Source organism: Cupressus sempervirens, chromosome 6, assembly GCF_028749045.1.
Source record: "Cupressus sempervirens isolate cs-2001-9-10 chromosome 6, ASM2874904v1, whole genome shotgun sequence".
Taxonomy (NCBI): domain Eukaryota; kingdom Viridiplantae; phylum Streptophyta; class Pinopsida; order Cupressales; family Cupressaceae; genus Cupressus; species Cupressus sempervirens.
This window is the reverse complement of record NC_143123.1, coordinates 242,922,416-242,945,628: the sequence shown is the minus strand read 5'-3', so window position 1 is coordinate 242,945,628 and position 23,213 is coordinate 242,922,416. Positions and strand designations below refer to the sequence as shown.

Below are 23,213 nucleotides of genomic sequence, written 5' to 3'. Positions count from 1 at the left end.
TTTCAATAGCTGCTACGATCGACTGGTGAGAGTGAATAGCATTCGGGTGGTTGACCATAGCCTACGTCAGATACTTGTTTCTCATTCTCATCAACATGACACACATGAGATTAGGATAACTGGTCCTCAAGCTGCAGTGCATTTGCTTTCAAATGAGAATGAATCAGGCCATTGGGCATTCTTTTCTCATATAGAGGCCCTTGCCTATCCGCATACAGAAGTATTGCATTTGCTTATGCTTTTATTAAAAGGTAAAATAGTATAGTTGTTGTGTTTTCATCATCCATTTAATGGGCAAAATCCTTGTTTGGAAGAAGTCTATTTAGCTTAAAGAAGATTTGACATAAACTCTTCCAATATTGTATATAAAGCTGGATAAGTTTCTTCAAGATAGTTCAAAGAGTATAAACATAATTCATAAAGTTGAGCCGGTCAATAAGTTCTTGAATCATATGCAAACAAACAAAATTATTTTCCCAAATTGGAAGTAGCAGTCTAGAACAATAGTTGAATAGAGCATAACTTAATGGGTGTTTGTAAATTGATTATTATAGGGTTTACCAGGTGATATTGAAAAGTGGGTCCTTTGTCTTAAAGGAGAAATTTTGCATTTTCAGGGTACACGACTCTTACTGACCTAGTTAAGCATTCGTGAGCCATCAAAGATCATTATTCAACATAAAACAAGCGAGGCTTCGGCATGGGCTTGTTGGATAAGGTATGTACCATTGGAAGACAAGGAGCTCTTTTTATACTTTCTGATTTATGATTTCCTTCAGTCATCCATATTAATTACAACTGCATAATCAAGTGAACATACCATCCTATAACATAGTTTGTAAATATACTTTTTTATACATTTCCTAAACACTAGCATTATACCAAATAGTTGTTAGTTGCTTTTATCAATGTTTCAAATACGTATCTAGCTCATTTCAAACATATTCTTATCATATTGTTCTTCTAGACCCTCTGATAACATGTGTTGGTATTGATAATCACCCTTTTTGCAGTTAGCAAACATGAAAGAAATTAACTATTAAGGTCACTCAACAGTCATTCTTTGAACATTTAACAAGAAATGGACTTTTTGTAAGCTTCCTTGATAAATAACTTGACCAGTTCTTGAGAATAGTGCATACTAAATAGAGAATGGATAGTCCAATCTCTTAAACTCCATTGTTAAAAATTACTATCAAGATCACAAATAAAATCCTAACCATTCCAATGTGAATTTAACATATGTGCACTTGCATTATTCTTGCAAATATAGTGTTATTCACAGGATTGCCTCTTATTCCAGGAGCAATTTTCTATTTTGATTTGACATTATTTGATTGCACCTTTGGACATTTTGTTGTCTTTCACTTCCATCATTTTGACATTATTAGGATTCTTGGCATTGTCACAAGACTCTTTAACAAAAATACTACCAACTCTCCCTTGATCTTGTTTCAAATTATTTTGTCTCAAACTATAATTATTTCTTACCCAACAAACAACTATTGCAGTAAGATGGCCTCCTCAAAGTATTTTTCCTTCCATATGAATCAAGAATATTTATGGAAGCAATCTGCTAACTTTCTTCATAATAAATGAGAACTTGTAGGGGGTGACCCCTAGCACACATGGTAGATGGATAGGCTTGAAGTCATAGGTCACCCTCATGGTATTGAGTTTGATTCTGCCTCTAGGTTCAAATGGCAAGAGTGGCTTGCCTGTGGTTGGTCTGCACCCATGGGGGACTAGTCTCACCCTAAGCTCGCACCGGCCACTGGTCATCATTGGGCTAAGGTCACAAGGACACCCCCATGTAAAATAAAAAAATAAAAAAATGACAACTTGCTACTGTTAAATATCCTCATGTTGTCTGTGTGATTTGCTATATCATTATCAACATGACCTTTTGAAGAAGAATTCCCTCCCTTTGCAAAGTGTGATGTAGTAGACAACATATTGTATTTACATCTTCTCTTATTTATAGTCTGTAGTATTGGGATAATATCCCCTCTAAATTTCATTAGAACAAAATGAATGTTCAAAGAAAATTGTTTTATACTTTTTTGGATCTTTAAGTTACCAAGGGATCAAGTAAGCGATTCAGAAATGCATTTAAGACACCTACCTACAACTTATCCCAATAAATGTGTAGTCAACCTACCATTTGAGGATTACTAAGGTCAAGAAAGATGAGTACTAAAATGTATGAGGTGGAAAAAATTTCATACACTTAGTAGCTAAATCTGAGGTCCTGCTCAAAAACTATGGTTAAAAAAACTGTCACAAAATTATCTTCACATCTAGGAAAATGCTTTATTATTTCAACTTCGGATATATGACTTCAACACCACCCATGAATGGTTTCAAAACTTCTGGAACAATTATAGACCCATCTTCCTGCTAAAAATTTTCAAGTATGGATATAATCATTCTAGGTACAACACAAGCTATTGCATTTAACGTATGTACAAACTACAATGGTGGCAATGGGGTTTTCCCTTTCTTGGGCTTGATAGCCACTGAAAGAGTTGATTCTGCACTTACAGGTCGAAATCAAATATTAAGTCAACGACTTTGGTAATTTGTGTAGTTTGATGCACTGGATATCTGAAAATAAGAAAATTTGTATAATTATTACACAGATATTTGTAGAGGCATATATTTTTTCCCTATCTACCAATCAAATATTATCCTTGCTGAATGGCATTACAGTTCAGGGTATACCTCACCATACCACCCTAGACTTAGAATCCATGCCTCCACATCATACTTGTGGTATAATGGTGCACCCAAGTCTTCAGAAGGCATGTCTAGACTCCTGCAAAAAATCAAAAATTGTAAAACAAAAAAACAAAAAAATTATGCTGTATAATCAATTAAATAGCCAAAGATTTCCAACTCACTTGAAGTGTAATCCAAGTGAAGAAAAGATATCTTCCTCAATGCTAATTAGCTCCTCAAGGAATAATTCACTTTCCTTTGGATGACATATCACATACGTTTCAACCTTACTGAACTGATGGACATGGTACAAACCCTTGCCCAACAACCCAGAAAAAATAGCTATACTTTAGGCAATAGAAATTCAAAAAAAACTTAGTTCACTAAGCACTCACCAGAAGGAGCTGAGGAATCTATATAACATAAATCCATTATTGTCAGTTATGAAGCATTTCAAACAACAAAGCAGTGTGCAGCCATGGTATCTTTTCATCATTATGGCTTGGAGTCTCAATCATCTGTCACCAATATTCTATTTGTGGATAGTGGGCACAACTTAGTATATAAAGAAATAAGAATGAAGGCATAAAACATAGGTATGTCGGATTGCAAAAATAATTATTTTCCCTAAAATTGAATGACTCATATATCCAAACAGGTTAAGGGAAAGTGATGAATGAAGAAATCCTCTTGCACTTTTAACTAGCTATAATTACAAGAGAGGATCGGGTTCAAACTCAATGAATGCACCTTCCATGTAGCTATAAGAGAGTTGGAACACATTGGTGCTCTCCTCCAAGCACTACTATTTTAGTCTAGTGGAGTAGAGGCAAGTGAATGGAATCAAGAAGTTTCACTTCACAGGCTAAGAATCCATTTCCATTTCCTTTTTCCACACATTAAAGAAGCTACGGGGGGAACCATGTATGGGGGATGAGCTCACAATGACATGCACACAATGATGTAACCATAAAAAATCCTACCCCACTACAAGATAATAAGTCATGGTAGAAAAAAAAGAATAACAATTTAGACCAAAATGATTGCATTAGTATATAACAATTAATGCCTTATTCCAGAAGTTTCCATTTACAATGGAAGTGATACAGGGAGGGTCTTTCATAAATGTGCCCTTTCTGTGACAACATTAGTACCTTTTTAAGGACCAATAGTTGTCAATTAAAATCTAACCATTGCATTTAAAAATGTATAGTCATTTGATAAAATACCTTAGCCAACAATTAAAATAATAAAACTAGTCAGCACAACATGTAATAACATAACAAAGGTCACTTTTGAAATTGAGTGAATATTTTTGACAACCTTAATGACCAATGAAATACACACATCAGAGGGATATACTCCCCAAATAATGAGCCCAAAGCTTAACTTGAAAACAAAGATTATTGACACTCATCCAAAAGTACTACCAACCTCCATTAAAGTATACATGTAAGGGTTCATGAGGAGGCAATCAAGTCCCTTACAAGAACTAGGGACCTCAACCTATCCTGCGAAGAGAGATCAGACCTTCAGCTATGGAGTTTTATTACATTTACTAACTTGAAAGCATGTTCTATTTTCCAACATGAAATATAGTTTCTTTTGAGCATGCATTTGTTTTCAAGTTGACATAGTTGCAAGATATTAGTAGAATATAATCTGACCATACATTTTATGTGGTATTATACAAATCAAAGTACTTAAGAAATTGTTGATTTTACATGTTTAATGGTCTCCATTATGTAGATAATAATGATTTTACCAAATATTTTGCACACCATTCCACATAGCATTATCAATCCTAAGCAGCATTAATGAGTATCTTGTAACATACTAAATCTAAACATTGGCCCTTTCAAGAACCTCAAACCACATTTTTTATTAGTATGGAGTGCATACAAGTTACAGACATTTTGTTCAGTTGAACAATTTTTTCATATTTCAAGAAACGTATGTTGGATGGAATAGATTACCTTTTATTTAATGCAATCATAGTTTCCAATGTTGATGTAATGCAATAAAAATTAATATAGCAAAAAAAATGTGCACTTCCATTTACTCAAGAGAGTGACACTTCCATAAAAAAAATGCAATCATACCTTGTTGCATAGCCTGCAACACCAACCTCTATGTGAAAGCAATGTGAAAAAGCAACATGTTTTATTGGCAAGAGCATGTTAGCTACAATTGCAATCCATGTACATTCCCTCTACTGGGATCTCTGAGGTTCCTGCTAGACACTGGTCCGTTCCATATATAGAATATACCTGTTCAAAACAAAATTAGTATATCTATATCATGGTGGTTCAAATTTTCAAATGCACCATCTTATCTTTAAACTTTTGATCTTCTTGTAACTCCAATGATTTATGACTTGAACCTTGGAACATATAAAAAGGACAACTAAGACAATAAATTATTAATGATAGAAATTGTTCTGTCAATCAAATTTTGTATCATAAAAGGACTTAACACCTAGGTATTCTTTGCTTGGGGTTGAAAGCCACACTTTTCAAGAACAGATCCCCGAACAATATCAGGGGTACTCAAAGGTACATATCCTCTTCTTGTGAGTTCTGATAGAGCCCAGTTAATGAGTCCCATCTCCAATAAAATAGCCTCATTTTTTAGGTAATAGAACTTTGAGCCACTAACCTGCACCATAAATACATGGTCAACAAAAGTTCCATTTTCTTTCTGAGCTATTGCTAGATATTTGAGGGATTTGAAAATTACAAGCTTAAAAACCCACCTACTTGTTAATGTATGATCTGAGAAACTCTAAAATCAATGTTTCATAGGACACAACACTTTATGAAGGTTTAGCAAATGAGGAAACAAGCTAAGTTGGCTTGTTAATTGCACTTGAATCAGAGTAGCACTATCATAGTTGAGCTCTCAAGAAGTTATAATGTTTCATTTCTGTGAGCATCACCTAGATGCAGTGAGTGCTAAGTGGATTATTCAGGCTTGTGAGAGATGGGTATTCTTAACCACTCATATTCGAAACTACATGATTAAAAATCTTGATAAAACATCACATAATTACATGTTGGTTCAAGCAATCTTTTCAGAACCCTTATTACAGTTTTAAACCTAACCTAGGTTGCCAAATTAGCAAGTTTTCATGTTGATTTTAGGTACAATTTGTCCAAATTCAGAATCTGATTTGAATTGTCTACAGATCCAAAGAAGGTTTGGAGTTTTCTCCTTTGAAAAATTTGGAATCATTGCATAACAAAATTAGACAAATCTAGAGCACAGAATTCAAGAGTTTAATGATTTAGAAGCATGTTTGTTTGACTTTTTGAGTCTTTGACCCTTGCAAAACCCTAACAACAACATTGTTTTCTATTTTTTGTTTTTCTTTAATAGTGAAGGATAACATATGGAAAATAATAAATATCACCAACTCAAATAGCATATATGCCACCTTATCTAAACTTTGATTCACCTCTAGTATAGAATGATGCCATATCCTATAGCGGCATGGCCCATTACACCACTCCACAATTGATACACAAATCTTCTGTACCACACCAACAATCACTTTCCCCAAAGAAAGTTCCAGTATTCAACACCAAAATTTTTCTGAAAACTTAATCTATTTTAAGAAATATTCATTATTTAACAATCCAAACTAGTTGTGGCAAGCAATCGACCATGGAGCTTTATTTTAACAACAACGAACAAAAATACATAATATACCACCTTTGAATCATGACTGGAGAAGAAAGAGTATAAGATTTAATAAACCAAATTTGAATCACCAAAAGCATGGCTTTAGGATGGTAAATCTTCACCATACGTCTTGTTATTCCAAAGTCTGCAAATATTTACAATTTCTTTATATTATTATATTTTAATATAGATTAATATTAATAGAATCACTAAATAATGGTTAAATGTGTATATTTACTATTTAGTTACATTTATTATTTCACAGAATAAAACAATATTCAATTGTTAACATTTTACTACATTCATATTATTTATTTGTATTACTATAATATTAGTATGTATTTATAACTTTTACATTTATCATACAGACATACCAGTGTACCCTACCTAACTCAAATTTGGTCGCTTAGAATCTAGTTCAATGGGGCAACAAGTTATTTTTTCAGTGACAATAACACCTCAAAAACCTCCAAACCTCCAAAATGGTACAAAATGCAATGAGTCAAGAGAGCCACCCAGAGGATTAGGAAAAGAGGATGATGTTTTCTAAAGAACTTGCACAATGAGCATAATTTTGTTAAAGTTTCACACTAGCCAAAGGAGAAACTACCAAGATTATTATTTCTATTCAAAAAGTTAAGACCATACAGTAGAGCATAAGTACAAAGAGGGCTTTCAAAAATCTTAGAAGACATGGCTTAAAGCAAGATCCATAGCAGAGGCTTTCATTTATCGATACAAATTTCCTGATAACTGATTAACTTCACAAGGGAATAAGTTTTCTTTGATGATATTGAATGTCTTCTTTTCATTCATCAAAGTTTAATACCAAATTGCAGATTGATCCATTTAGAAGAATGATCATTGATGTGAACTTATTATAAGCTTATGTTCACAATCTCATCTCTATTTTAATGCTCTCTAGTTTATCTATATATTGGGTGACATATTGAGCTTATAGAAATGTATGAATATTTAATTTGTCTGATAAGATCAACTTTTAAATGGTTTGTTCATACATTGAATATATAAAATAGTGTGAAAGTATATCCTTCTATAGAGTTCCTTGTTGTACAAGAGGATGTAGAATTGTTACTGACTAAATTAAGCCTTACAAATTTTAGTCAATTCAATGGATTGGTCACAATGGAAAATGGGGAAGGTGATTTCATTCCAATTAAAAGGTTAAGGTAGATTGGAAGATGGTTTGAGATTCCAACAAGTGCAAAATGATATATATACACACACTTTTGAAGTTTTCATCCTTAATAGAAAGTGATTTCATTTTTGACATCTCACACTTTACTTACATTTAATGTGAAGTGTATTAGACTTGAATAGAAAATCTGGTAAACATATAGAGTCGGTACATATTTGGACTTGTGTACTGGGAACATACTAACCCATATTGTAAATTTTTTATAAGGTTTGCTTAAAATAATTAATGTTTTAGTGTTTACCTACTAACAAAGAGCCATGAGAGTTGATCAAGGTTTATGTAGCAGTAGTGTTATTTGTGCTGTGCTTGTTCTTCCTCCTACCTACCCCTACAGGAACATTTCTTAGATTTCCTCCAGCAGTCCAATACCTTTGTCAATTCTTACAAAAATGCCTTGGTTGATTGACATTGTAGTTGTTGTAATAACAAAACTTGGTCTCCAAACTATCACACCTTGGACATGGGAGAAGCTTGTCAGGTTTTCTGGGCATCACTTTATCAGGAATGCTGCCTTAGTTGCTCTTTTTACCATTTGCTGATTCACTTGTCTCAGTTTCATCAACATTTTCCTTTGCTTTCTTTTCTTGAGACTCATAATCACTGTTTTCAAATGAGACTCCTTGATCATCCTCATTAGGTATTGAGGATTCATCATTTGTTTCCTGTGAACATGGAAAAAACTCTTGTTTGTAAGCCCATCATCAATGAATCCATCAATGGATATTTGAAAATAATTCAATCAACATCAGAATCTAAAGAGTGCGTAGGATATATGGGATAAAAGAAAGATAAAAACAGATGTGCAGAATCTAAAATATGAATAACTTTATCTTGCATGTTATCTACAAGTTATACAAATTGTATCACTCTCAAGATTTGAAAGAACATATATTTTGGTTTTATTTGATAATTTAATAGCTTTTCTAACCATTTATGTACTATCTAGATTGCTTTTCCTCTTCTATTGCTGATTTAACTACCTACCTACATGCCTAACAAGCAAGATTGTTAGACTCTATTGCTTTATTGAAAATTTTCTCATTCAGAATCTTAATGAATGAAATTAACAAAGAAGGCTTCAAAACTCAAGATGCCCTATTTGAATTCTCATGGTGGCGGTTAATGTTTATAATACTCAACTGAGCAGGGTCTATATGTTCATTGCCATTCAATCCTATCAATGCTCTCCAAGTATAACTATAAAGAACAACGGTTATCTGATTATCCCTAACAACGGTGATAGAACTTGATTGTCTGAGGCAAACTTAATGAATTCGACCCCTCCCACTGCTCTATTGTATATGTAACTCATGGAAGAGGGGTTGCTAATTTATTATGCACCTATTTGATATGATTGTGTGCAACCACCATGAGGCCAAACTTTTAAAGTTTTTAAAAATTGTACAACCACCATGAGGCCAAACTTGCATAAGCTAATTGATTTGTAATTAAGTGAATTCTGAATTCTTCTTTTGACCTTAGGCCAACCCACTTAGGCCTATTTTTTAACAAATTTCAATTGCAATTATTTCATGGCTGAAATTGTAATGATCTCAGGCTCATAAGTTTTTGAGATTTACCCATCTTTTGAGATCATATGTTCTTGATTGAAGATTGCATTAATATGTTTCAATCTTTTAGTCATCTTCATTAGTTGATGCATTAATCAAACTAGTCATTGCTATCGGGATTAGTCATGGCATGCCGCTGTTAGCACCTAAGTAACTTTCAGCTTGTGACATCTCTTTGAGGCATTTTGCAAATAACTAAAATACATTGTCTATAAATCCACATTTTGCAAACATCTAGGCCTTCTAGAAATTATAGGATCATTTTAGTTACATTTGAAAACATTAATCAACAATTTCCATATGCGTAGATATAAAAATTAACTACAACATGTCCAATTTATTCGCAGGTATATTTTCTTGTGAAGAAAGACCACACATGACAATATGAACCCAGAACAAAATAATGAGACAATGGCTGCATTGTGGGCTCAGTTCTGAAGAAAATCTAATAAATGTTATTTTCCTTGCAAAAAGTGTAAGGGCTTAAAGAATCAAAGAATTCTAATCACAATAGCCCAGAGTCATTGTAGGCAATATGGTCATGTTGAAGGGGGCCACGATTTTCGTCCATTGCTGAATGTGGATTTCCTACTAGAGGAACATGGAGGTGTGAATATCCAAGCTGAGGATAACACTCCCATGGAAGAAGATGATAATGTGCCAGAGGACATGATTGAAGAAGATGGTATAGGGGCAGGTGATGAAGATGCTCACAATGATGGTACTAGCGAATTTGATAATAATGATGATGATGGTCTTGATATACCTTTACTTGAGAAGGCACATGAGCCCTTATAAAAAGGCTCCCAAACAACTCTACTCTCAACTATAGTGTTGTTGGTGAACTTAAAGGTTATGAATAGTATATCTAATGTAGCAATGTCACGTATGCTAAGGTATGGCTTTTTTTTCATCTTCAATGTTAGCATACAATTACTATTCATTATATTAACAATGTATATTTGTTGTTGTAGGTTGATTAGTGAGTTTTTGTTACCACCATCAAACATTTTGCCTTGTTCATACTGAAAATTATCTAACATTATGGATCAGATTGGAATGAAGTATCAGACAATACATGCATGTCCCAATGATCACATTCTATATCATAAACAACATGAATTTGCAATAGAATGCCCTGATTATTATGTTAGTAAATATCGATCAGATCAAATAAAAAAAAAAGTGCTTCAAAAGGTTCTTCGGTACATTCCCATTATTCCACATCTTGAATGGTTATTCAGGTGCGCTAGCTTGGTACAATTTATGGATTACCATACACGCAATAGAGGTCAGGATGACATTATGCGAATGCCTGTCGATGGTTCTACATTTAAAGAGACAGAAGAAACATGGTCACACTTTAAAAGAAGAACCTCGTAATCTGAAACTTTCATTGGTGGTGAACGGTGTCAATCCATATGGAGATATGAGATCTGTTTACTTAGTATGGCCTATTTTTGTTATTAACAATAACATTCCTCCTTGGATGTCCATAAAGAGGGAGCACATAATGTTGTCAATGATTGTGCTAGGTATTTTTTTATTTTATAGTTATCTAAATTAATTTATAAATAGTGCATGAAAATGGTTATAATAATTACATAATGTTTATATTCATTCAATTGCTAGGTAAATACCAAGTTAAAGATATGAACATGTATATTGAGCCCCTAATTGACGAGTTGTTGAAGTTATGGAATGGCATCACTATGTATGACATCTCTAGACCGATAGGACATCGATAATTTCAATTCCATGCAATGCTTGTATGGACAATACATGATGCCCCTGGGCTAACTCATTTTTGCGGTATATTATATTGTTAAGATCACATATTTTTGGTCTGTTATAGTGCTTACACATTACTATCAAATGCTTAAGTTGTGCATGATAATTGTACATGATCCAATTATATATGATCTTTTAGGTCTTCAAACAAAGGGAAAATTTGCATGTCCAGTTTGTGGTCCGAAGATGAAATTTCTTCATTCGAGAAGTTTAGGAAAGTAGGTGTTTGATGAGTTTAGACACTTTCTCCACAATAATCATAGGTATCAAATTGTCGAAAAACATCTTTTCAATGGGAAAGAAGAGACATCATCAAGGCCACGAAGAATGACACCTCATTTATGGAAGCTAGAAAACTGTGTGCTTACATGGGATTCACCCAACACCTGGTTCAATGTGATTTGTTCATCTTAAAATTTCTTGAATAATGTCAAGATTTTCCCATTTTATTTGGAATATGCATTTGGTTAATATAATTACATCCTTCTATAATCACCCTATGTTCACAATTTGCTGGTCAATTGCCATGATAGACTTGATCTTGAGTATCATCTCAAAGCTGTGTGTTTATTGTTTAAAAAAATGATGATTATACAATTTGTATAAATTTAAAGGTCCTTTTAATGAAACCAAGAATAAAATATTAGATTCATTTCTTTGGAGGCAATTGTGAAATGACTATCCCAAGTAGGCTAAGGTGTTTAGGATGTCATTCTAGTTCTTAAATTCAAATTTATTATTGTGGTTTCAGTAGCACATCTATAATATGAGTGATTAGGTTTGGATGTCAACATTTATATAATGACTTGTTAAATAGGACTAAAGCTTGAAGTTGAATTCTGTGTGATGCAGGTACCAATAATAATTCATAACGAGAGTGAGTAGGCTAAGGCATAAAGCAGGATATTCAGTGAAGATACTCAAAAACACTCTATTCCAATCATAATAGCTTGGCAACTCAATGAGCGCATTTAAAAGCTTAATGTTAACAATTCTTGGATATTAATAGTTTCACACTGTGTATAATATAAGTTTATAATGATTACTCCATAAATGTTTACTATAATGTAGGTATGGAGAATTGTAAGGCCTCAACAAACAGGAAACAACTGATAGATATGGAAAGGAGAAAGTTCATGAATGGTGTCGCAGTTATGACATTCCTCCCCCAAATGGTGAAAGCCTTGAAATGTGCACAAAATATGTTGTTGCCTACTTTAAGGAACAGGTGCGATACATTTTTATGAATCAGATATGCTACATTTATTTTGTTATAAATGTGCTTTTTGTAGTGGTGTGTAGATATATTATGATTGGGTTGTTTGGTAGGCTTTCAAATTATGTATGACTGCTAGTCACAAAACAAGTAACTTGCACATATCCATCTTCTGGATCTAATATGTTCTGAGAGGTATCAAATCCTTATGAAAAATGATCTTTTCTTGTTTACATTTATTGTAATGACTAGTTAAAATATTTTATACTACACATGTAGCTAATGTTATACAGAAAGCTTTCATATACTTTTCATAGTGCTACTTTCTTAGGAAGACTTTGATTTATATGGTTGTTGTATGTAATGTACCCTTTCTGTAAATGCTTGAGTATTTGCTCTAAATCAAAGATTCCAAGTAGAACAAGAAGTGGAATAGAATGCGTAACATCATGTACTTGGTCCTGCAACATTTTAGGAAATCTTTGACACACAATCCACAAATAGATCTTCCTTATTTGTGATATTAAAGCATATATCATTCCAAATGGGATTAGGACGGTTAATTTAATTATATGGAATACTAAATTTGTTAGTGGAGTTCAACTATAAGAGAGTTAGGATAAGGGGCATATTAGGGCGCCTTAATCAATCATCTACCCTAGGTCCAAGAGAAAATGCCATCACTCTTGGTTTCCTATGGCCGTTGCCATCCATACAAGTCGGTGTACCTAGTGAAAAATCCATATCCAATCATTCCTCTACCTAAGGCCCAAGAGTGGATACCATCCCTTGTGGCCTCATGTGGCCCTTTACCATCCATTTGAGTGGGTGTACCTGTATTCACCTAAAAATGGTCATCTAGACTATTAGCTCCCTTTTCAACATTTTGGCTAAATTAATTTAATCATTTACCTAGACCAAATTGCTAATAATCAATTTATTTGATTATAACCTATAGTTTGACTATGCTATCCTAAGTTCATTATTTGATTAAAAGAACATGTCCCCTTTTAATTAAATAAAAAGACCCCATTCTTCTAACCCACTTAAAGTGCACACATAAAGTCCTTTTTCTATTTTGCAATTAAAAGTAAAGGCTTTGTGACTTTTGTCTTATATGACAAGTCAACTTATATTCTATTGGTTGACTTATGTGTGCACATGGATCACTCCTCTTTTCAAATTCCACCGTTGATCATCCACCATCTTCATCTTGATCTCTATCGTCCGTACGAATTTAAAAGGGAGAGAACTTTCCCCCTCAAAGCATCCATCTTTTGAGTATTGTTAAATGCTCTAGGTTTTCTAACATGTTTCTTTAGAGCTTTGTGGAGAACTTCTCTTTCTTGTCTACATTCTCTCATCCATGGCATTCTAGCTTAGCTTAGCTTTCATTTTTACATATAGCTTAAATCATATAGTCTAATAGTTGAATTGTAATACTCTCATCCATGCTTAAAATAGCTACACTTTTCATATTCATTCTAGCTTAATCTTTATTTGCATTGCATCCTTGAGGAACTCCTTGGGACATTTGCATTTTTGAATCTTGTCTTTGGAACCTCCCATTGCATGGTTTACTAGCAAGAAGAGTATCTCTAAGGTTCATCTGAGAGCCTTCAAACTTGAAACATACCTTCTTACACTCCATGGATAGGGAGCTCTAAGCCGTCATTCAAACATTCCGAACTCATGAAATCATTTGGATAGAAGGGTTTAGAGTGTGACACAATTCGAGTGTACATTTTTGGTGCCCACCGTGGGGCTTGAATCAAGTTTCTAGCTCCATTTGCTTTTATTTTTCAGCTTTGGCTTTTTATAGCAGCATATTGGATCTAATCAAGTGCTTTTGTAGAATTATCACGTTGGTTTTAAGGCCACCTCATAAGTAGATTGGTTTGAAGGCCAAAAATCTAGTTGGTTTAAAGATTTGATCATATCTTTTAAACCGCTTGGATTTTGGTTCTGAATTTTTTTTTCAGGTTGGGTATGTGTCCAAAATGTCTTAGTCCAATTTTTAGAAAATTTTGACGTAATTTTTGGGAGTTATGATTTTTTCTTTATTTTTTTTATAAAAGGTTGTTTCTCATCACAAATCAGTGTATTTTTCGAAAAAACTTATATTTTCAGAATTTTTTTTGAATTTTGAGGGGGGTAACTTCTTTGTGTTTTGACTTTTGAGGTCATATTAAGGATCAAAAATCCGAATTAATAAATCTAGTCTATTTTGACAAAATGGGTCTCTAGGGCACAAATGAAGAGATTTTTTTGAATTTCTTGCATTTTTGGAAAGCTCTCTAGTTTTTAGTATGGGTATTTTCTTTTCATTTCTATTTTTGGATCCAAAATCATAGCAAAAAAGTCTAATTGTGTTGACTAGGTCAAAAGCAAAGGGTAAAAATGAGAGCATTTGTGATTAGTTTGCACTTTCTTTGCATACATTTGATTGGAAGATAAATTAGATCTTTGAGGAAACTAACCAATTTTTATTGTAGATATGTTATTTTACACTAACTTTTGGTGCTAACAAGTTGTGATTTCAGGTTGCCATCCTTGTGAAAAAATTGAAACATTGCATAAAAAGAATGCATGTCAAAGCTTCAAATGCATAAGGGCTATTAATAATTGTTTGCAGGGCTGCCCAAAGCATAAAAACCAAAACTTTCTTGTTCTTTTTATTTTATGTGTGGCATATAATAGTTCATTTTTTTTTTAGGCACATTAAAACTTTTAATTGGGGTCCATTGGTGATAGGAGAGTATGCTCTTCACCCTTGTGGTGAATCATAAATCTTGACCCACCTTTGAATTTTGAAAGCAAGTGGCTAATTTACTCTTCTTGGTGTGTTTGTGTGACATGATTAGAATAGGAGAGTATGCTCTTCACCCTTGAGGTGAATCATAAATCTTGACCTCCAAGAGTTGATATGCTCCATGTTTAGTTAGGATCCTTTTAGCAGGCTTGCTCTCGGACAACCTGAGAGGAATGACCCAAGTGAGGACAAGCAGATTACCTGGCTCTTCCAACTCATTATAAACTCAAGGCTATCAAGGACACAAAAACTCAGTAGATATAGTATTTTTCTTTGCCTAGTGTGATCGCTTATGGGATTTCGACCATAGGGAGATCACTAGGCAAGAATGCTTCAGGTACTCTTGTGGTCGCGAGATCGGTTACTCATTGCAAGGTGAGGTGTCCCGTAATTGAGAGAAAGATGAACACTATGAACAAAAGCCTTATCTAAACACCCTAAGTTAGTAACTACCTTTTTTAGCCGCTCAACTTCTTGGTGCAAGGATGGATCCTAGTGGACTACCCAGATCACCCCAAGATTTTACACTCACCATCTCTGTTCCCTTGGTTATGCTTATGGAATTTCCATGACAAAGTCAATATCTCTTGTGGGCAACCACTTGGTCTGAGGTGAAGGAGAATCAAGCGTGGGCCAAGTTGTTGAGTAATGAACCATGTCTTCTAGGTAGATATTGTTTGACGTGTTCTCGAATGTGCTAGACCTATGAAGATCTTTTGAACATACACATGACGATAGTTCTAGGTATTTCTTTTAAGACCTCACATATGCTTGTATCATGCAAGGTTGCTTTGTCCCTTGCTTGCTTTTTTGAAGACTACTCCACGTGTCACTATCTTGCTTGGAAAGAAATTGCTTTTGAACATCAAATTTTCTATGCTATCAATTATTGCCAAACTTTGTCAACCAAGTCAAAACATCAAGGGAAAAAAATTTCTTGTGTTACTTACTAAGGGGGTTTCATCATTTGGCTATGATTTGTTATGTCTCTAGTGCTTAAACATGCTTAAAGTGGCTCTTTGGTCTTAGTGCTCTTGGTCTTTTTGTCTTCATGGTCTATGTTTGCTTGCTAGTTATCCTTTTGCTAAAATGGGTACCTTGATTTCTTGACTACACTCTTAGGTTGGGAAAGTTGTTCACTTGTCACCTCACTTGCTCTATCTACTTGGCTATTGGCTTCTTGCCTAGCTCTTGACTTGAGTCACTAGTGTCATAAGTAACTTGGACACTTTCTTGACAAGTCACTTTGCTCTATCTTGACTATATTAGCACGTGAATAATCTACCTCTCTAGTTTGGACATCAAGTTATCTTGTGTCACCTTATTAGCTTCCTCTAGTCTCCTTCATGCTTGATTATCTATCTACCACTATGGAATTCAAAGCTTGTGCTACCAAACCTCAACCAAATCTAGATGATCATGATATCCTCCATGTCACTAAAGAGTTTCAAGATCTATATGTGCAATACAATGAACTAGAAGAGACAAATGATCTTTCTTACCTTCATCTCTCTAAGCGCATGGCATAAATGAAGTCTAAACTTGAGAAAAGGTTAGAAGAGAAGATTGCATCATTACATGAATCTTAATTAAGGTCTTTACATGCATGTGAGTCACCTTCTTTGAGGTCATCCTCTTCTTCTAGGTCTACATGCTCTACTTCAAGACATCAAATGTCTTCATCTTCTAGATCTAAAGACCTCTTTAGAGAACAAGCAAGTGATACCTCCTTTGAGCCTATGCTAAAATTTCATGATGGACCTATATTTGACCAATATAATGATGAAGACATGGATGCATACCATTCACTTGAGAAACAACAAAAGGACTCTAGACATACTTCTAATAGAACTTTTGCTCCCTTGGAAGATTCTTATGATGACACTTTGCAAAAACTTCTTGGCAATAAGATCATCATGTTACCTAAGTCTAGCTCATATGGAAACCCATTCTTGGATATCTATTGTGCTTATCATCAACATAATGAGCATAGTACTTTGGATTTCATTGAGCTAAAACATAAAATCCAAGATCTTATTGATAATGGAATTATTGATACCTCTAATGATTCATGTGATGAGGATTCTTTTCTTGAGAAAGATCATATTAATGAACCTATGTCTAGTGATGGTTTCCTTGATACCTCCACTTCTTCTAACACTCGTGCATCTCCCAACACTTCAAAGCTTTCCAACATGCCTCCATCAAATAAAGAACCTAATGCTTTCCACATTGACTATATGTATCCTCAAGGGCTACCTCTAAAAGAAACTCAAGCTAACCTTCACTTGGCTACAAACCTTTTCCATGATACTAATCCTAAACATCCTCAACCTTCATGCACTACTATTCCTAATCCAAGTACTACTCCATTCACTCTTCATTCTCCCTTGTCCTTAGAAGTGGCTCCATGTCAAGAGGACTCTCAAAAAGAAAAATCTATAAATGTCAAGAAAGATCAAGATCAAGCACCCTTTCATCTCTTTCAAGATTTCCCCCCTCCATATCCTATATCTTTTCCACCTCCTAAGTATGATGAATATACCACTTCTATTATCTCACTTGAGCTTACTGAAAATTATGATAAAAGTTCTCTTCATATGCTATCCAAAGCTACTTGTCAAGATCAAAGCATCCCCTCATGTTCTACTTCTCCACATCCACTTCAAAATTGTGATCAAGCTTCAAGTGCTTCATTAAAAATGTTGTTCCTATGAAAGGTACTCATGAGTCTATTGATGGCTTTGACCATGTTGCTCACTCTAAATATGTTGATATCCCTTCCCACTATCTCTTTGCATCTTCTAAATCTATCCTTGGTCCTTATCCATCTAAGCTAAAGCATTCAAACCTTCCATCCATATTGGGGCCTTATGTTCCTCCATCTCCTACATTCGCTCCTAGCTCATTCTCTAGCTCTCCTATAATACCTCAAGATCAACAAACACACTCATCCTTGATGAATTTTCACCCATCTATACATCTGAACCAATCATATCATCCTTATTCATCCACAAATCCCAAGTCCTTTGGAAGTGAGAATAAACATAAGAATCCATTGAAAAAGAAAGATTACTATGTCCCATCTAATCGACATGTGAATGCTAAGAAGGAGAATGCACAAAAGAGATCGCAAAGGTCCACTATTAAAAAAACTAAATCAAAGAAAATATGGGTTCCTAAACCCATTATTGAAGAAATGTGTTTTGAAGTATCCAAAGGAAAATCTAAAGCTATATGGATTCCCAAGTCTATTTTAGAAGACTTGAATATTGAAAATACTTCAAAGTTGACATTCAAGCTTCCAAAGGCTTCCATTCCATCTTCTTCCAAAAATGTTCCTAAAAATATTCCAAAGCCTTCCACTCCACTTTTTTCCAAATCTCTTCTACCACCTCATACATCTAACTCTCAAGCTATTTTATCTATGATTCCTCCATCATTCCAATACCCTTCAAGGTGTGTGTCAACGTTGATCTTGTCCAATATTTCAACTACCCTCATGAAATCCTCTAAAGCTTACACTTACTTCCTATACATGAACTCTTATCCTCAATATATTCTTCCTACTACCATTTCTCTTTCATCACCCTATCAACATCTTTGAGCATACCTTTCTATGGTCTTGTCTTATCATGACTTATCTTTCCTATAGGAGCACTATCTACATTCAAAAAGGTTGAGCTCTTTCTAAAAATTCAAAAAAAAAGAAAAAATAGAAAAAATGAAAATGTGTCTTGGTGAAAACCACTTCTTGTGGCACCTTGGTAGCAAAAGTAAAGAGAAATAAATTTATCCTATGGTGAAAACTACATCTTGTGGTACCTTGGATAAGTACCATGATGAAAACCTGGTAAACAAGCATCATGCATAATTCTTCCACCATCCATCTATCCCCTCTTCTCTCTTTGATCTTCACAATGCTAAGCTATCTTTGCATATTGGTTATCTTATCCATGAGATTCTTTATTTGTGCTTTCTCATTCCCTCATAGCCTCCATCTTGAGCTTTATTTTTATTGCTCTATCCCATTACTATTCTATCTAGTTGACTCCCGAGTCTTGATCACAATAAATAAAACATGGTTCTCATAGGCCTCTTGACATGTCTACTCTCTTGGATTGCATTCTTTCATGATATCTTACTCATTGGCTTCCATCGCTTATCTTATATGCTATCACACTTGTTGGCTTCACCGTTTATCCTACATACTATCTTGCTCATTACTTCCATTGCTTATCCAAAACATGCTTCATATGACTATTTCACCTCTTTCCCTAGCTTGGGTACTCTTGAGGAATCAGTCCTTGAGGATCACTTTCACTTGCTTCATACTCCTTTCTTATCCATCTCTGCTTATCCACTAGCTTGTTTCTCCATCGTGTCCTATACCTTGCTAGACATTGGGAGAAAATGATGTGATCTTGCTTGAGAACTAGTGATCTCTAAAACCTTCTAAAAAATCTAAAAAATAATAAATGATGCTGAAAAAATCTTAAAAATCAGAAAATGTCCTGAAAAAATGATCATCTTAGTTAAAACCTAGCAATAGGTGCTTTGATGTATCACTAAAAAAATCAAAAATAAAAAAATACAAAAAAAATTGAAAAAAAGTCCTGAAAAAATCTATCAAGTGGTGAAAACCTAGAAACAGACACTACTTGAAACCCTTGAACCTATGTCTATCAATCTCAATCATCCATTTCACTACACATTTCCTAGCTTGGAATTGTTTCTTGTCCTCGTCTTAGGGGCATAGCTACTTAGCCTATTGAGGTATTCTTGTGCATTAGGTTTTCTTTGAAAACTCATACAATTGAGCTATGCTGATCTTTAACTACTTTGTGTGTTGTCTATGATGAATTTTTTACTATATGTTCCATCACTAATAGTCTTTCAAAGATGTCATTGACTAGAAGATTGGGGGCATGGAGCATGTTTTCTTGATTTCTTCTTGTGGGTATACTTTGTTTGTATATAGTGTTGTAAGCATTTATGCTTGACCTATTCAACATTTTGACTTACAAATGTATCATCCTTGACTGTTTCGCAAGACCACACTTTGAGTTTATCCTGGCGCTTATGCCTTGATACAGGTGTAATCTTGCTAAATTAAGCTTAGGGAATCTAATCGCGTAGTTATCTTGACTTACATGTCTTTGATGCTTAGATTGGATTTCCACATACCTATCTGATATCGATCATATTCATATCCTCATAGTTATACTAGTGATGGTTGTATGATCTCATGATGTCCCTAATAAATGCTCAATGATGAAATTAAGAGTCTAAATGTTATGCACTTCTTTTTGGTAAACCACTTTTCATATTAGCTTGCATTTTAGGTTCATTTTCTAGCTTATTCTTGCATTCTTGCATATGGGGAGAGCTCCCTCTTCATCTTTTCGCAGACATATCAGCTAACTCCTTTCATATATTCTTTACTTTCTTCTTGTTCATGTCTTTTCACCTTCTTAATATTTTGCTTCATCTCTTTTCTATCTTACCATCACATTATATAAAGTTTTGACCTCTTAAATAATTTCAACGTCTTGGATTCATTTTTGGGATCGAAATCCAAATTCGAGTTCATCTTGATGGTCAAAATTGTCTTTTAAAATTCTACTTTCTTCTGAGCAGTTAGCTGACCTTTTGAGGTCCAATCTCCAAATCATCACTGGGGCATCTTCATTTCTTCATGTATTCATCATTTCCATACTTCATATCTACTTAAATTCAACCTTTTCATGTCTAAAATCATCTTTCTACTAGATTTGACCTAATTTTACACTATATCCTTCATGGTCAATTCTAGTCAAACTGGGGCATTTTACTAGTCTCTTTAATATTCATTCTTGGGTTCTAATCATCTATCTATCATCTTGGAAATTTCTATATTCTGATTTTCTCATATCTAGCTTGTTTCTACGTCCCCTTACCTCATTTTGATTTTGATCCTGAGGGGGCAGAAATACTCCATCACTGCTTAGGAGCATTTGTTTGATCTTCTCACTTGCTCTCACTCTATCTTCTTTTCTAAGTGTTAGCATTCTTCTTGAATTCTAACATCATCTTTTCCTAGTGTTCAGTACTACCACTATCAGGCTATACATTTAGGACTTGCTATCTTTTTCTACATTTCGTTCTTCAAAATTAGATATCTATATCTATCACCACCTACTTGGCTTTCTATTTTCTTTGACATAATGTGTTCCCAGATCGATCACACATTAGTCAAAGAGGGGAAAATGTGATCACCTAAAATAAGATTATAAGATTATACATCCTTCTTGCTACCACCACCACACAAATAACTTGATAGACACTAATGATCACGTTTAAATAAAAAAGAATACGTCCTCTTCGTTATTGTGCATGCCTGCGGCTGTTATTACTCACTAGCATTCTAAATGATTGTTATCAATGTTACCATCTATAAAGACAAAAGTCTGTATCCCTATATGTACATACAAAGAGAGGTTAGATATGGTAATCCTGAAGGAACCAACTGGTATTATTTGTAGTCATGTGTTCTAAATATATTGTATACATACATATGCCTTGCAGTAGTCGTTACTATCGTCTGTGAGGAAATGAAACCCCAATACTGTTCTAAACAAATAAGATCTCTAGAATCAAGTAATGCAAATGGTCACATCTACTTGAACTCTTTAAAACAACTACTAATTAGTGGAAAGTGGATAAATATTCTATGTTTGATATGGGTTATACAAGTTAGCTAGGAGCACATATATAGACATTATTTGGCTTTATTAACTACGTAGGCATTATTGTAGAAAATCAAAATGTGATGTATCCTATGTTACGGTGTAAAGTAAAAGGTCATAGAAGTGCTTACCACTATTTCTCCAGCTGAATCAATCCACCAATAAAATTTACTTCCAAGAACTGTAGTGGTGAGACCAATTGAATTGATGATGACATCAAAGAAATGATCTTGGGCATATGCCTTTACTATCTCATTTGTAAAAGTCTAGCAATAGATTACAAGGATCAACTTCATAACAGTAACTGAAACCATAATTCTAACAACCTAGAACCACCTATCTCCTTCAAACAATACACCTCGATTCTGCATAATTTAGGAATGGAGTTGGTGTAAGAGTATTACTTATATGTAATATGAAAAAGTAGCTCATTTAAAAGACAATACACTAATGATGGAATGGATGGAAAAGAGTAGAAAAAAAGTAGAATATTTGGTGCAGAACAAAAGCATACTCCATATCACATTTAAGCTCAATATTTTACAGCTCCAAAATAATGTTCAGAATAAACAAGTATAAAACTCAACTTTTAGGACAAGGAAGTATGCCTTCATTTTGTTCACTTTTGCATCACTGGCAAACCATGTAAATCAGGCCAAGTAAAACTCAACATCAAGGATTTCTATGAGTATTTTCATTTGTAGCCACTTAAATTTTTTTGGAAAAAATAGAAAGCCAGAGCTCAAGCCACTTATACCATGCAATTCCTTCAAAAATGGTGAAGGGGGTTTACTAATCCAAAATATTAACACTCACCTGATGATGTTGTATTTAAGAACATACATATGGCCTCCAACACTTGAATATTATTTTAACTTAGCAAAACCATGTTGTTTAAAGGATTTAAATCATGAGCACAAAATTGTATCTATGGTTGTAATTATGTCCAATAAAATATACTGTATTTGTAGTAATAGGATACAAAGCTAAACAAGTGACCAAAAAAGCATATAATATATCTTCCATGTTCAAATCATCATGAGAACCATTAGGGTGAAATAGATATCTTGTTCTTAAAGGTATATCCTTGAATGGAGAATTTACCTTTGAAACAAGTTGTCGAATAGACTCTAACACGATCTGCAGTTCCAATGTAACCATAACTGAAGCAAAAACTATAATTCCCTGCACATGGAGCATTCTATTATAAATTAATGCTAAATTAGTGTTGGACAATTCACAATGCTCATTCTTTGAGTAATTAATACAAACCATGACAAAAAGAATATGAACATTCACACATCAATGAGTAACCATAGCAATAGAAAACACAAACTACAATGAACAATCTAAAACAATTTCTTACACTAATCAAGAATAGAATTCATCTTTAGTTATATTGATATCTGCTATGAAATTACTCAAAGATCTTAACGAGTCTCAGCCTAATCTTATTCAAAAATTAAAATGA

The 23,213-nt window shown here is 34.0% G+C and overlaps 1 pseudogene; it reads right to left on the bottom strand.

The window, feature by feature from the left end:
- Positions 1–2,316: 2,316 nt before the first annotated feature.
- On the bottom strand, positions 2,317–22,942 carry LOC149552154 (serine--tRNA ligase, chloroplastic/mitochondrial-like; annotated as a pseudogene).
- Positions 22,943–23,213: the final 271 nt, after the last annotated feature.